Source organism: Myotis daubentonii, chromosome 13, assembly GCF_963259705.1.
Source record: "Myotis daubentonii chromosome 13, mMyoDau2.1, whole genome shotgun sequence".
Classification (NCBI taxonomy): Eukaryota; Metazoa; Chordata; class Mammalia; order Chiroptera; family Vespertilionidae; genus Myotis; species Myotis daubentonii.
The window spans coordinates 27,929,028-27,941,394 of NC_081852.1; the positions used below are offsets into that span (position 1 = coordinate 27,929,028).

The window sequence follows — 12,367 nt, forward strand, 5'->3', positions numbered from 1 at the left end:
TTGGGAAATTTCTTCATCTCTCTGAGCCTCAGTTTTCTTTTGTGTAAAGATATAAAAAAGCATTACTTAGTAAAAGACTTAATGGGAGAAATAAATGGTGATGTAATAAGGTACATGAAGTGCCAGTACAATGCCTAGCACATAGTAATAGCTCAATGAAATAGCTAAGTGGCAGTTATTATGTAGTTCAACCCTATCATTTTACAGATGAAGAAACTGAGGCTCATTGTAATTGTGGTAATTTAGGGACAGAGCTAAGGCTAGAATTTAGAATTTCTGAATTCCAATCCAGCACTCTATTCAAGATAATTTGCCATTCATCACTCACTTTGTAATTTGAATCTTTCTGATATATAATTTGTGAAAACTGGAATAGTGAACTGAGCTAAAATAAATATTTTCCACTTTATATGAAAGTTTTGTTTCAAGGTGAATATACATATATAACCGACTTATGAAAAGGACTATTTCTAAGCTCTTCAATAGTATCATTTAAAAAGCCAATCACAGACATTATTTGTAACCTAGTCATATTAATTATTTAATTGAAAGGTCTTATTCTTGGCAACATTAATTTGAGTGTTGACTAAACCAATTGGAGGTGTGTAATACATATATGTATACTTAATAAAAATTGCTGCCTCCTCGTCATGAAGCCCCATCAATTCAGGAAATTACTACTATAAGAGATCCCTAATAGAAATATTGTCTCTTGTGAAACCAAAGTCATTACACCAACACATCTAGGTCTGTGTTTTAAAACTTGTGATGGTCCAAATATCCTTCAAGCTCTCATAGAATCTTAAGTTCAGCATCTACTTAGCACTTACTATATTCCAGACATTGTAGCCAACATTAGTCAACCTGAGAGTTCCTCCTCCTGTTCAGCAATAGAACATGGGGAAGTTATGGCTCATTTATTTTTCAATATAAGCTCCATCAGATTCCAGGTAGTTTACCTAGTCCAGATGGGAGCCAGTTGCCATGGACATAATAGCTATTCAATATACAGTAGCTCAATTGAAAGTGTCAAAGGTGTTACTTGTGTGATAAAAGTGATTAAAATTTCATTTTGAGAATGATTCTGCAGAGATTGTGCCCAAGAGGAAGCCTTGATCTAATTTAAAACACACACACACACAGAAACCAGAGAGCAGGATGAATTTTTTTCAATGACAATATGATTCCAGATAAAAGCTGTATTAGCCAGGATGATTTGGCATGCAAGAGACAAGCAACTTATTCTAGAAGAAAGAGGAAATGTGCTGGCTCACAAGCCAACAGGAAGATAGCATGGGGCTGGCTGAAATCAGAGACTGGAGGGCTATTGACTTTCTCCATTCATTCTCAGACCAGCTTTTCCACCAGGCAGGAGACCTGTGTGCTACCAGCTATGGGTTCATATTCTTTACAGCCTTGGAAAGGGAGAAAAGAGCTGCTCTTCACCCTGCTCCAGTTGAAATAACTGGGGGAAGGACTCTGAAAGATCTGCCTTAAGCCACATGCCCACCATCATAATTGTCATGGCCAGAGATGTGAGGAACCCATGAACAGAGGCACCTCTCTGAGTACATTAGATCCATCTACCGCTGCTAGCATTTATTGAATGTTTTCCTTGTGCCAGTCCTGTGCACTCTCTCATTTACTTGTAAGGGAAGGATCATGAATGCAGAAGGCATCTGTAGGGACACACTGAATTGTCCTGAGGGACACAAGGGAGCCTGGCCTGGAAGAAGAAAGGGAAACCCTAAGTCACTAGTGAAAATAAAAAGCTGGATCTGCACAGCACGGTATCTCCTCTATTCTTGAATCAACAGGAACAGGAGTGAACTCCAAAGGCAATCCCCTTCATCACCACGTTCAGCCCCAAACACCATCTGAAGTGGTGTGGATTCAGGTTTTAAGGGGTATGACGTTAATACAAGTTGGGGGGAATTTCTCTTTTTATGAAAAAGATACCAAAACAGTTTACTTTGGCAAAGTTTACAGCATACTACCATCTGAGCACACTGTTAGTGCCCCATGGCTGTGTCCCTCTCAGAGAGCAATCCTGAAATGTAAGCTTCATCAGCTTCATGACACATCTGCCTCTAATAACACTTATCACAGCACACTGAAGTTGGAACCAGATTTTAAATAGACATCTAGGGTCTCCAATGTCACTCTTTTCCTAGAATACCACCCTACAGGATCCCTCCCCATTGGCCCTTGTCTTTTGAGAACTTCTAAAATTCAAACTCTTTACTAATTGATATTATTCTTCTACCTCAGTTAACTCAAATTCTGAAAATGCATTTTTTAATAATTATCTGAAACTGACTCCCACACATGATTTTTTCCTTCTTTAACAAAATGTCATCATTGACTAAGGAGAAATGGGTTTGAGTACACCACTTATTCCAAGGCAAACTCTTTGGCCTCAGTGTCATGGACTTGAACCTGACGTTCCCAGCCACTGCAGGGCTGAAACTGATAGTCTAGTCATGTAGGGGATTTTCCTGACTCCGTGTCTGTCTCCCCATGGCTGTTTATTTGTACTGCTGTCTGCTTTGGTTTGGGACATTGACCTTATAAGTTGCTTCCCCAGCCCAAGCCTGTAGCCAGAGAACTAGGAGTTTCCCTCTGTGCTCCTCACAGCCAACTAAAAGGAATTGGCTCTTGATCCACACTGTTTAACTGAAGAGGGAGAGGGGGAGGGAGAGGAAGAGGGAGAGGGAGAAAGGAAGGGGGAGAGGGAGAAGGAAAGGGAGAGAGAGAGAAGTCTTTTAAAATCAATGCCAAGCCAGCTGCGCCTCTCTGAACAGCTGAGTCATAGACAATCAGGCAGTTCAGTTGGAAGGCACACTGTACATGCTAACTCTTGGGTTCCGGCTGGAGCGGAGGATAGTTAAGTAAAAAGGGAGGAGGAATCAGAAAAGAAAGCCACAATTTAATCTCAGATAGCACTTCACTCCGAGGCTCCCTGTGATCAGAGGTGAACAAGAAGCTGGTTCCCCTACAGATGAAACTCCATCCTCATGTGGTTAGTCAAGAATCCCTTAAAGAAATCTGAACATTGCTATTTGGTTTTTTAATTCATAAATTACAGTAATTGCTAGAAGATGCTGGCTGCCGCCTCCTTATTGGAACTGGCTAAAGGTTGTCTTAAAATGTCGACCACTGAGTCACAAATTCAGAATCAGCAGTGTTGTGGCTGGATCTGGCAGTCCCAGGAGGTACAAGAAGGTCATTATTACATAAATAGTTGGAGTGAGGGTTATAAGTCTAAAGTTTGTCTGAAATAATAATAATAATAAAAATCTCCAGAGTATGGCAAGGGAGGCTGGAAGGTAATCTAAGGAGTATGGATGTGAGCGTAGTGGAACGCCATTCTCTTGGCCAGGGAATTCACTCCAGGTGGCTCTCCCTGGGCAGTGCAATAACATGTGCCCACTAGGAGCATGGTTTACTCATAGGAGCCACTGGCTTATTTGTGTGTGACAGAAGAATCTATCAACTGTCTGCTATCACCCGTATGGCTGTGGCTAATGACAGGTCTCTGTGACCATCTTGTCTACCCAAATGTCTAGGTAACCCCCAAGGCCTGCTCTTTCCAATTTTATTCACAGAGTGTGGAATGTTTCAGAAGAAAACCACATTGCCATGCTAATACGATTCCCTACAAAACCACCATATCGAGACACAGTGAGGCCCAAGGTTGGGCAGTGATTTTTTAATTCATTTCTTCTTATTGCTGTCAGTTCTTCTCTTCTACACCAAGACTAGACAGATAAAAGAAGTGTGTGTGTGTGTGTGTGTGTGTGTGTGTGTGTGTGTGTAATAAGGAAATAAGCACCATCGCCTCCTCTCTGTTGATGACCTGAGTACCCTCTTACCTGAGGCCTCTGCTGCCATCTCCCCCTTTTCTCCCCAACTCCAGATCTCATTTTGCTCTAGGGCCCCATCCAAATGGCAAATTCTAGATTTAGATAATCTAGAGTGTGGTCCAGTGAGAGTCATCAGTACTGTATTATCTTAAAGAGGCAGAGCACTGGTTTCACATGATTCTAATGTGAAGTCACCAGCCATTATAATCTTCTATTTTACATGTCAAAGGAATAAGCAGATCACTCAACCCTTTATCTAGCAAACTTGTGCACTGACCACAGAGTGGTTGAATTTAGGAAGTGGGAGATATCTGATCAACAAGTTATAACAGTTTTGCTTGATGATTAGGTCTCTTCCACTACTTAGATTATTTGTTCACTGCTCCACTCCAGCTGGTTAGCAAAGATGGATACTATCTGACATTAACATCTTCTGGGGCTTACCTACTTTTGAGAAGATAATTTTAAAAATGAAATGTATTGTCACAAGTCCTTTTGGTTTAAGTCTAAAATGAATTTTGACCCTTCACTGTGATCTGTAAACAAAACTTTGTGTTAGTAAACAAAACTTTCTCACTAACTCTCTTTAGTTTGAGCAAATAAGGCCAATTCTACATAATCAAAAAAAGTTCAGAATCAGAGAAATCATCTATGTAGAGGCAACAGAGTTTCAAAAATGGGTCTGAAGTCAGATTTTTCTGCTGGCCATATGACTTTGGCTTCTAACTTTAGTCTTCTGTGCCTTAGCTTTCTTGTCTGTAAGATGAAGATAGTAATTGTCCCTAATAAGAGTGCCATAATTATAGGAATAAGTGACTTAATATGTGTAAAGCACCTAGAATAGTGTTGGCACATGGTAAGTGCTCAATCAATCTGTATTATTGTCTGAGCCATGGTTTATCCCTTTGTGATCAATGTCAAATTCGGCTTGCAGACCTATTTTATTTGACCCACAAAAATGAGTATAATTTTAACATTTGAATGCCTTTACTGAGGGCATATATGCTGGAAGCCAATTCCAGCATGTCATAATTGCAAGAGTTTCATCGAAAGGTTGATGGAACTTGGGGACTCAACAGGGTTGAGTCACGCATGTAGTCACCTGTTGAGAATGGTGGAGGGCATTTCCCCAGACCTGAAAAGGGATGATTGCTTGGCTGCCAGACAGCTCAGGGCATCTTAATCTACATGTTATTGCCTCCTACTGGCCAAACACCTGAACCGCCATAGGCTAATTCCCCCAAATCTGACAATGCCTCTGTATACGAAACCCTGACCCTTTGAAGTGTATATCTCTTCCTTGCCTCAGGACAAATTGTGTTAATAGAAAGCATGGGGTCCTGAGACAAGGAGATCTTAGTTTCCTTTAAGCTAAGCTCCTCTGACCCCCTAATGCCTTTCAAAATTATGCTTCATCTCTGGACTCCTATTTAATCTACACACAGCCTTCTCCAGATTGCTGAACCCTTCTAGATGCCGGGACAAGAACCCCGGCACATATATGCTCTAGTTTTGACTCAAGCCCCACCTCTCCCGATTGTCTCATGTTATCAGCTTGACCCTGAGTCTGGAATGCAGACTTAGTAGGGCAGAAATTGTCTATGACATGTTTCATTGCTGACTCATCAGTGTCTAGCAGTTAGATGGGGCTTCCTCACTATTTGTTGAATGAACAAATGAATTTGCACACACACAATTAATCCTTTCTATAATAAACCCCGCAAAGAGCTGCCTAGCTGTGGCATCAAAGTCTCCATGACAGGTATTCACTACCTCCCATTCTGTGTATGGATATTTCTGTTTGTTGGGAGTTTATTTGTACATTGAGTCCAAGTCTCCTCAGTAGCTTTTTAATTCTCATTCACTCCTCTGACATTTTGAAACTATTGGAGAAAATCCTGACAGAGAAAGAAATGAATACCCAGGAAACCCAGTGACTCTCAGGAAGTCATGGCCCATTGTTGGGAATCCCAGCCCATGAGTACACACTTCCCTTGGGAGTCAGCAGGCACCTTTGTATCATGACTTGGGAGTCTCTAGTGCAGGGGTGGGCAAACTTTTTGACTCGAGGGCCACAATGGGTTCTTAAACTGGACCGGAGGGCCGGAACAAAAGCATGGATGGAGTGTTTGTGTGAGCTAATATAAATTCAAAGTAAACATCATTACATAAAAGGGTACGGTCTTTTTTTTTTTTTAGTTTTATTCATTTCAAACGGGCCGGATTCGGCCCGCAGGCCCTAGTTTGCCCACGGCTGCTCTAGTGCCTTGAAATACCTGTTCCTCTGACAACCATTCAACCATCAAAGATTCATTCCTTTGAATCCTGAAGAGTTTGTCAAATCTATTGGATAATCTTCTCTTGAAATGCAATCGTGAGCTCTTTCCTTTACCAACCAACACCTCAGTTATTCATTAATCCTTTGATAAGGGTGAAAATGAACAAGAAGAATGGGGCACAGAATAGGCCCTGAGGAGAGAGACACATGTTTAAAGGATGGGGATTCAGGAAGGAGAACAGAAGAGCCAAGCCTCATCTACTTCACAGGAAAGCCAGACACTGCCCAGATCCACATGCGGCCTGATTAGGATATTGCTCAATGTCCCTTGGGGAAGGAATGGGGGTGGGGACAGGCAGTGGCTAATTTAATATAATCAGCATGCAATAGGCTTCTTCACCATTAAAGGAAAAAAGGAAAGAAAAAAAGAAAGCATCCATTCGTATACTTTCTAGAATCTCAGTCCTAGCTGGAAATGGTTTTAGGGAAAGTGAGATGATGCAAGTCCAGCTCAGCTGGAATCACCCTCATTCCCTGGCTCCCCTTCAAACAATATAAATCTTTCATCAGGGATTGCATCTCTCTTTCTCTTTTTCTTTCTCTCTGGAGTAGTGACTCTTAAACTCTTTTGATCATGTCTCTTTGAGGCTCTGTAAAAGTTATAAATCCTCTCTCCCAGAAAAAGTGCACACACATTGAAAAAAAGTTTAAATATGTTTTTATTGATTTTAGGGAGAGAGAAAGAGAGAGGAAGAGAGAGATAGAAACATTGATGAGAAAGAAACATCCATTGGCTGCCTCCTGCATGCCCCCTACTGGGGATCAAGCCCGCAACCCAACCATGTGCCCTGACCAGGAATCAAACTAATGACCTCTTGGTGCACAGAATGTTGCTCAACCAACTGAGTCGCACCAGCCAGACAACATTGATAATTTTGCTTGCAACCAATACCTTCACCCCTGCTAAAACCAGTGCTCATGGACTTAATCTAGGAATCTTGTCTTTATGGTTGTTTCATCAGTAGGATCTCAGTCCATTCTTGTGAAAGAAAGAAAAAAAGGAAAAAAGGAAGGGAAGAAGGGAAAGAGGGAGAGGGGAGAGAAGGAGGCAGAGAGGGAGGGAAAAAAGGAACAGGGAGGAAAATATCCATGGGCTTCTCTAGAACTTTTTAAAACTTCAATTCAATAGTGGGGAATTAGGTGAGAAGGATGATCTAGATTTACTTCTCAGGTAGTCCTCTTATATGAGTGTGGTCAACCATCAGAGTAACATGGGGCTAGCCATTGATTTATATTTGATTATTTTCTACAATATTCATATCCTTGGAAAAATAGTCATAATATTGGCCTAAGACCTTTGAAAAGAAAATTAGCTGAAGTAATTGAGGATTTGGCCAATAGGATAAAAGATCTTGGAGAATTTAGAGATGTTTGGAATGGAGATTGCAGCAGCCTTGCCTTCTCCCTCTTCCATCTCTAATTCTGTGTAGGAACAGATGGAGGTGAGAGAAAAATCTTCAAGAAAATAGTCAAATGGTAGGTAGGCACCCATTGGGAGGCCATATCTAGTGTGTGGTAGATCTCTCTGAGTCATAATAGAAGTTGGTAAGTCAGCATACTAATTAGCTTATATTAATTAGCTTCTTTAGCTCAACTCTATTGGTTTTATCATTCCAGCTCCATTCATACCTACATTGGTAATAATATAATGGTTTTTCCTTTGGGAAATGACTCTGCTCAAACTCTAAATTTTAGGTCCATGTGGTTACGGTCATCTGATCCATCCCTCTAGCTCTAGAGATAACATTTGGACCATATCTGGCCTATCAGTGTATTGCAACTTTTCAAATAATTGACTTTCAAGAGCTGTGAGACCTAAGCCCAACCAATGAGAGTTGATTCTGGGATGCTTGGACTGGAATTACTGGACTGGAAGCCAGAAGGGTATACTAGTAAGCCTGGGTTTGCTGGGGACTATGAATGGAGAAGGCAGGTGTGTGCAAGGAGCTAAGACAGAGGAAAGTAGGGCAGAGATGGAGAACAATCAGGTCCTGGAGGATCTTTGAACCCTTGTATCTACCTCTCCTGAAGTTTTTCAGATACTTTTTTTGGTAAATGTTTGATCTTAAGCCACTTTGAATTGGGTTTCTGTTCTTATGAATAAAGGAGTTGTGTCTGCTATGTCTCTTTTGTGGCCTCTCATTTTTTCGTAAGAACCTACCATTGTGGCTCTGACTTCAGTAGATTTTCCCCACTCTCCTTATTTTATTATGTTAATGTTATTTCCTTGGTATGTTTATAAAGCCGTTTTTTATTATGGAGTATGAATCAGAAGGAGGTGCTCAGGGAGTGACTGTGCTCAGACTGAGATCCCATGTTGGACCATTCGCTGGGAAACTGTCCCTGGGGCTTGAGGTGTTCAAGAGTCCAGAAAACCCCCTGGAAGGAAGGAAGTGCTCTGTACAAAGAAATTAGTATGGAGAACCTCAGTTGAGGAGATTAGCACCTGTGTTAACCCATACTGAGCAGCCTGTCCATCTGGTATCCAGCATAAGATGTGCCATTGATTGTAAACTTGAAAAGTAGTAAAGGGCAGAGTGTGCTTAGGAAAAATGGTAGAAGCATTTAGCAATTTTCAGGGCAGAAATACTATATTACTAAGTAGCTCTTAGAATAGAAAATAAATAAATGAATCCTATACAATAAAAGCCTAGTATGCTAAGTGTCCAGTCGTCCAGTGACCAGTCGACTGTTCAACCAATCAAAGTGTAATATGCTAATGATATGCTAAGGCCACTCAACCACTCGCTATGACATGCACTGACCACCATGGGGCAGACACTCCGACCAGTAGGTTAGCTTGCTGTTGGGGTTTGGCCAATTGGGACTGAGTGAGATGGGCTGGACACGACCTGGAGCCCTCCCACGGTCCCTCCCTGGCCCTGATCGTGCACTGGTGGGGGTCCCTCGGCCTGGCCTGCACCCTCTTGCAATCTGGGACCCCTTGGGGATGTAGGAGAGCCAGTTTTGGCCTGATCCCGCAGGCCATTCCCCTTGGGAGGGTGCCAGAGGCAGGGCCCATGGCTGGCGAGCGCTGCTGCAGCGGCATGAGAGACTGGTTGGGCACGAGCTCACAGCGGCATAATGGGGCCGGGATGAGCGGGCGTTGGACTGCGGGTTTTGGCACAATCCCCACAGGCTACCCAGAGGGACCCCACCCATGCATAAATTCGTGCACCGGGCTTCTAGTAAAAGTAATAATTATAAGTTATTAAATAAATTAAATTCAGCATCTTATGCTTAAGAAAGCACAGAATGCACAATATATTTTAGGGCTATTTTTGTTGTTGTTAATCCTGACCCAAGGATATTTTTTCATTGATTTTTAGAGAGAGTGGAAAGGAGGGAAGGGGAGAGAGAGAGAGACATCAATGTGAGAGAGACACATCAATTATTTGCTTCTGGAATGCTCCAGACTTGGGCTAGGTATAGACCCCACAACCCAGGTTTGTGCCCTTGACCAGATATTGAACCCATAACTCTTCAGTGTGCAGCTGATGCTCTAACCACTGAGAACACTGGCCAAGGCTATTTTAGGAATATTTTAATCTACTCCAGTCATGAAAAATTTTCAAAAGATTTGGCATGGAAAAGAATAAAGTTTGAGTATCTGGAAAACTTGTTTATATGCAACACCTTTCTCTGATGATGCCTGATTAAACAGAACACTATTGCATTAGACATTGTCCTCCCAAACATGAGTTCTGTAAAATATTCCTTTGTAAAGTTTATGCTAAATGATCCCAGAAGAGTATTTTTTTTATATATTTGAAAGAAAAGTTATATCAAAAATGCAATTTCATGGGCAAAAAGGAGAGCCCCAGAGTCACCAATAGCCTGGAAACCAAATACTAGCAACCTGGCCAGGATAATAGTGAGGTGTCCAGTACTGGTTATTCAAGTCTATGTCTTTTCTCTCCTCGCCAAACAACCCCTTTCCCATCTAGATCTTATAAAACAGTGCCCCCAAACCTCAAACCCCAAGAAAGTAGGCCTCTGAGAAGTATCCAGAGAGAGTAGGATACCTCACCACGTCCTCTGACACTAGGTAAAGGGCCATGAGTCCTATTTAAGAATAAAGAAATTGAGAAACCCACACATCTAGTCAGAGGAAAAGGCAGAGACTCAGAAATTCCTGGCTTCAACAAGTACATTTGCTGCTTCTCATCAAGTCCTAAGGTCAACCAAATGGTGACAGATTGAGGCCTTTAAACACTTCAAGGCAGGCGACATGTCAACCAGCACCACCTTGTGGAAGAGGATTGATAACTCACAACGTTTCCTCAACACTTTTGCAGGGTTGCTTTTTCATTCAATAGTGGACTTGCGAGAGCTGATTCTGCATCAGGCGCCTGTGCTGGAGAAGTGGGAAGATTACAAGAAACAGAAATAGATATGCTAAGAGCTGGAAATATTCTGGCCTATGGAATGCTCCAGAAATATGGGGAAAGGGAACTGAAATGGTTTCACATTATCAGCCATTACTGGGATTTAAGTTTATAAAATTAGAAGGCGGTCCTAGCTGGTTTGGCTCAGTGGGTAGAGCATCAGCCTGCAGACTGAAGAGTCCCAGGTTCGAGTCCAGTCAAGGGCCCATGCCTGGGTTGCGGGCTCAATCCCCAGTGGGGGGAATGCAGGAGGCAGCCAATCACTGATTCTCTCTCCTCATTGATGTTTCTATCTCTTTCTCCCTCTCCCTTCTTCTTTGAAATCAATAAAAATATATTTAATAAAATAAAATAAAATTAGGAGGCATATATTCTAACAGGACCAATGATAGTATTCATTACATTTAAAAGTAAAGGCCAAATTTAAAATATAATCTCATGGGCAAAAAAGGATAAAAGGTAGAGATATTTAGAGAAACACTGAGGGTTGGCTCTGCCCATTCTCCTTCATCCATTGGCCATCTGTATTCAGTCCATAGAAAGGAGGCCATGAGAATGTGTTGATGAACAAGTGCTCAGGTATACAAGAACTAATCTTGAAACTTCCTATTGAAAATTGTATTCCAACCCTTGACCCAGAACCAGAAAAACTGTGATAGCTGCCTATAGCTCTCTTCATTGTGGCTGGAAGATTGGGGGGAAAAATATGTAATTGTCCTGATTTCAAACCACTTCCTTCTTGTCCCAGATATTATTAGAATGGCCTGATTGATATCTGGTTTTGAACTCCCAAGCATATATGTATAATTAGGACTCTTGAGTGCCGATGAGCAAAACCAAGCTGCAACTAGCTTAGTCCAGAAAGAAAGAGTTTATTGGAAGGTTTCTGAGGATATTTTATAGTCAAAGAAATCGTTGAACAACAAACTGTGGAGAGAGGAAAGGTGCCTCTGGACCTCTGAAACAATGGGAACCAGGGGCTGGACGGTACCTGGGCTCTCTTGCCTCATCCTGGTCTGTGTCTGGGTCAGTTTCACTTGTTGTCACAGTGAGCCAGCTTTTCTTTAGCGGTGGGAAACATGACATCCAAATGGCTCTCCTTACAGCTTCTGCCACCTAAGACAGGTTGGACCTTTCCTTCCCTCAGTTCTGATTTTTTAAATTCCACGGAGGGACTGACTCACCAGGCGAAGGTCAGATGCTTATGGATGCTGTGCTGATAATGCTCCGGATGCCCCTACAACTTACAAAACAATGGCATTTTGGAATCACCATTTCATCCTCCCTTGAGCCCTCACATTAGGCAGTTTCTCAAACTAGGAACCCTGCTTCATTTTGGAACTCTCTCCCAAATATGTCCTACAGATCTATGACCACCCAGAATTCAACAGGGATGGGTTACTTACCAGGGGAAACCAAAACTGCCTCCAGGTCAGCTGCCAGAGGTCCAATCCACACCCATATTCATATGGGAGAGCAAGATAGTTCTAAACATTGATCCAGAACCGAACAGAATCATAATGCTGCATGTTCATAGGGTTAACAAGGCAGAAAGTGTTGTAGCCTGGGGTTTTTCTGCCAGAGGAACACCAGAGGAAGTGGATTTATGCCTTTGCCAAGGCTCCTTGGGTAGTGAGAAGGGTTATCTGTTAGGAGGTTGCAAGGGTTGGATTTGAGAACAGAAAATCTAGGCTTTCCTGTGGATGCATGTCCATCCCCGAGTCAGGTCTCAGGTTTCAAAATCATAGCCTATAAACAGCATGGCCGGCCGTACT

General features: G+C 42.1%; 1 long non-coding RNA gene across 1 annotated transcript in view; it reads left to right on the top strand.

Annotated features, from left to right (window-relative positions):
* LOC132214931 (uncharacterized) overlaps nt 1–12,367 on the top strand; it is a 244,114-nt gene that overhangs the window by 156,371 nt on the left and 75,376 nt on the right. The window lies entirely within an intron of this gene.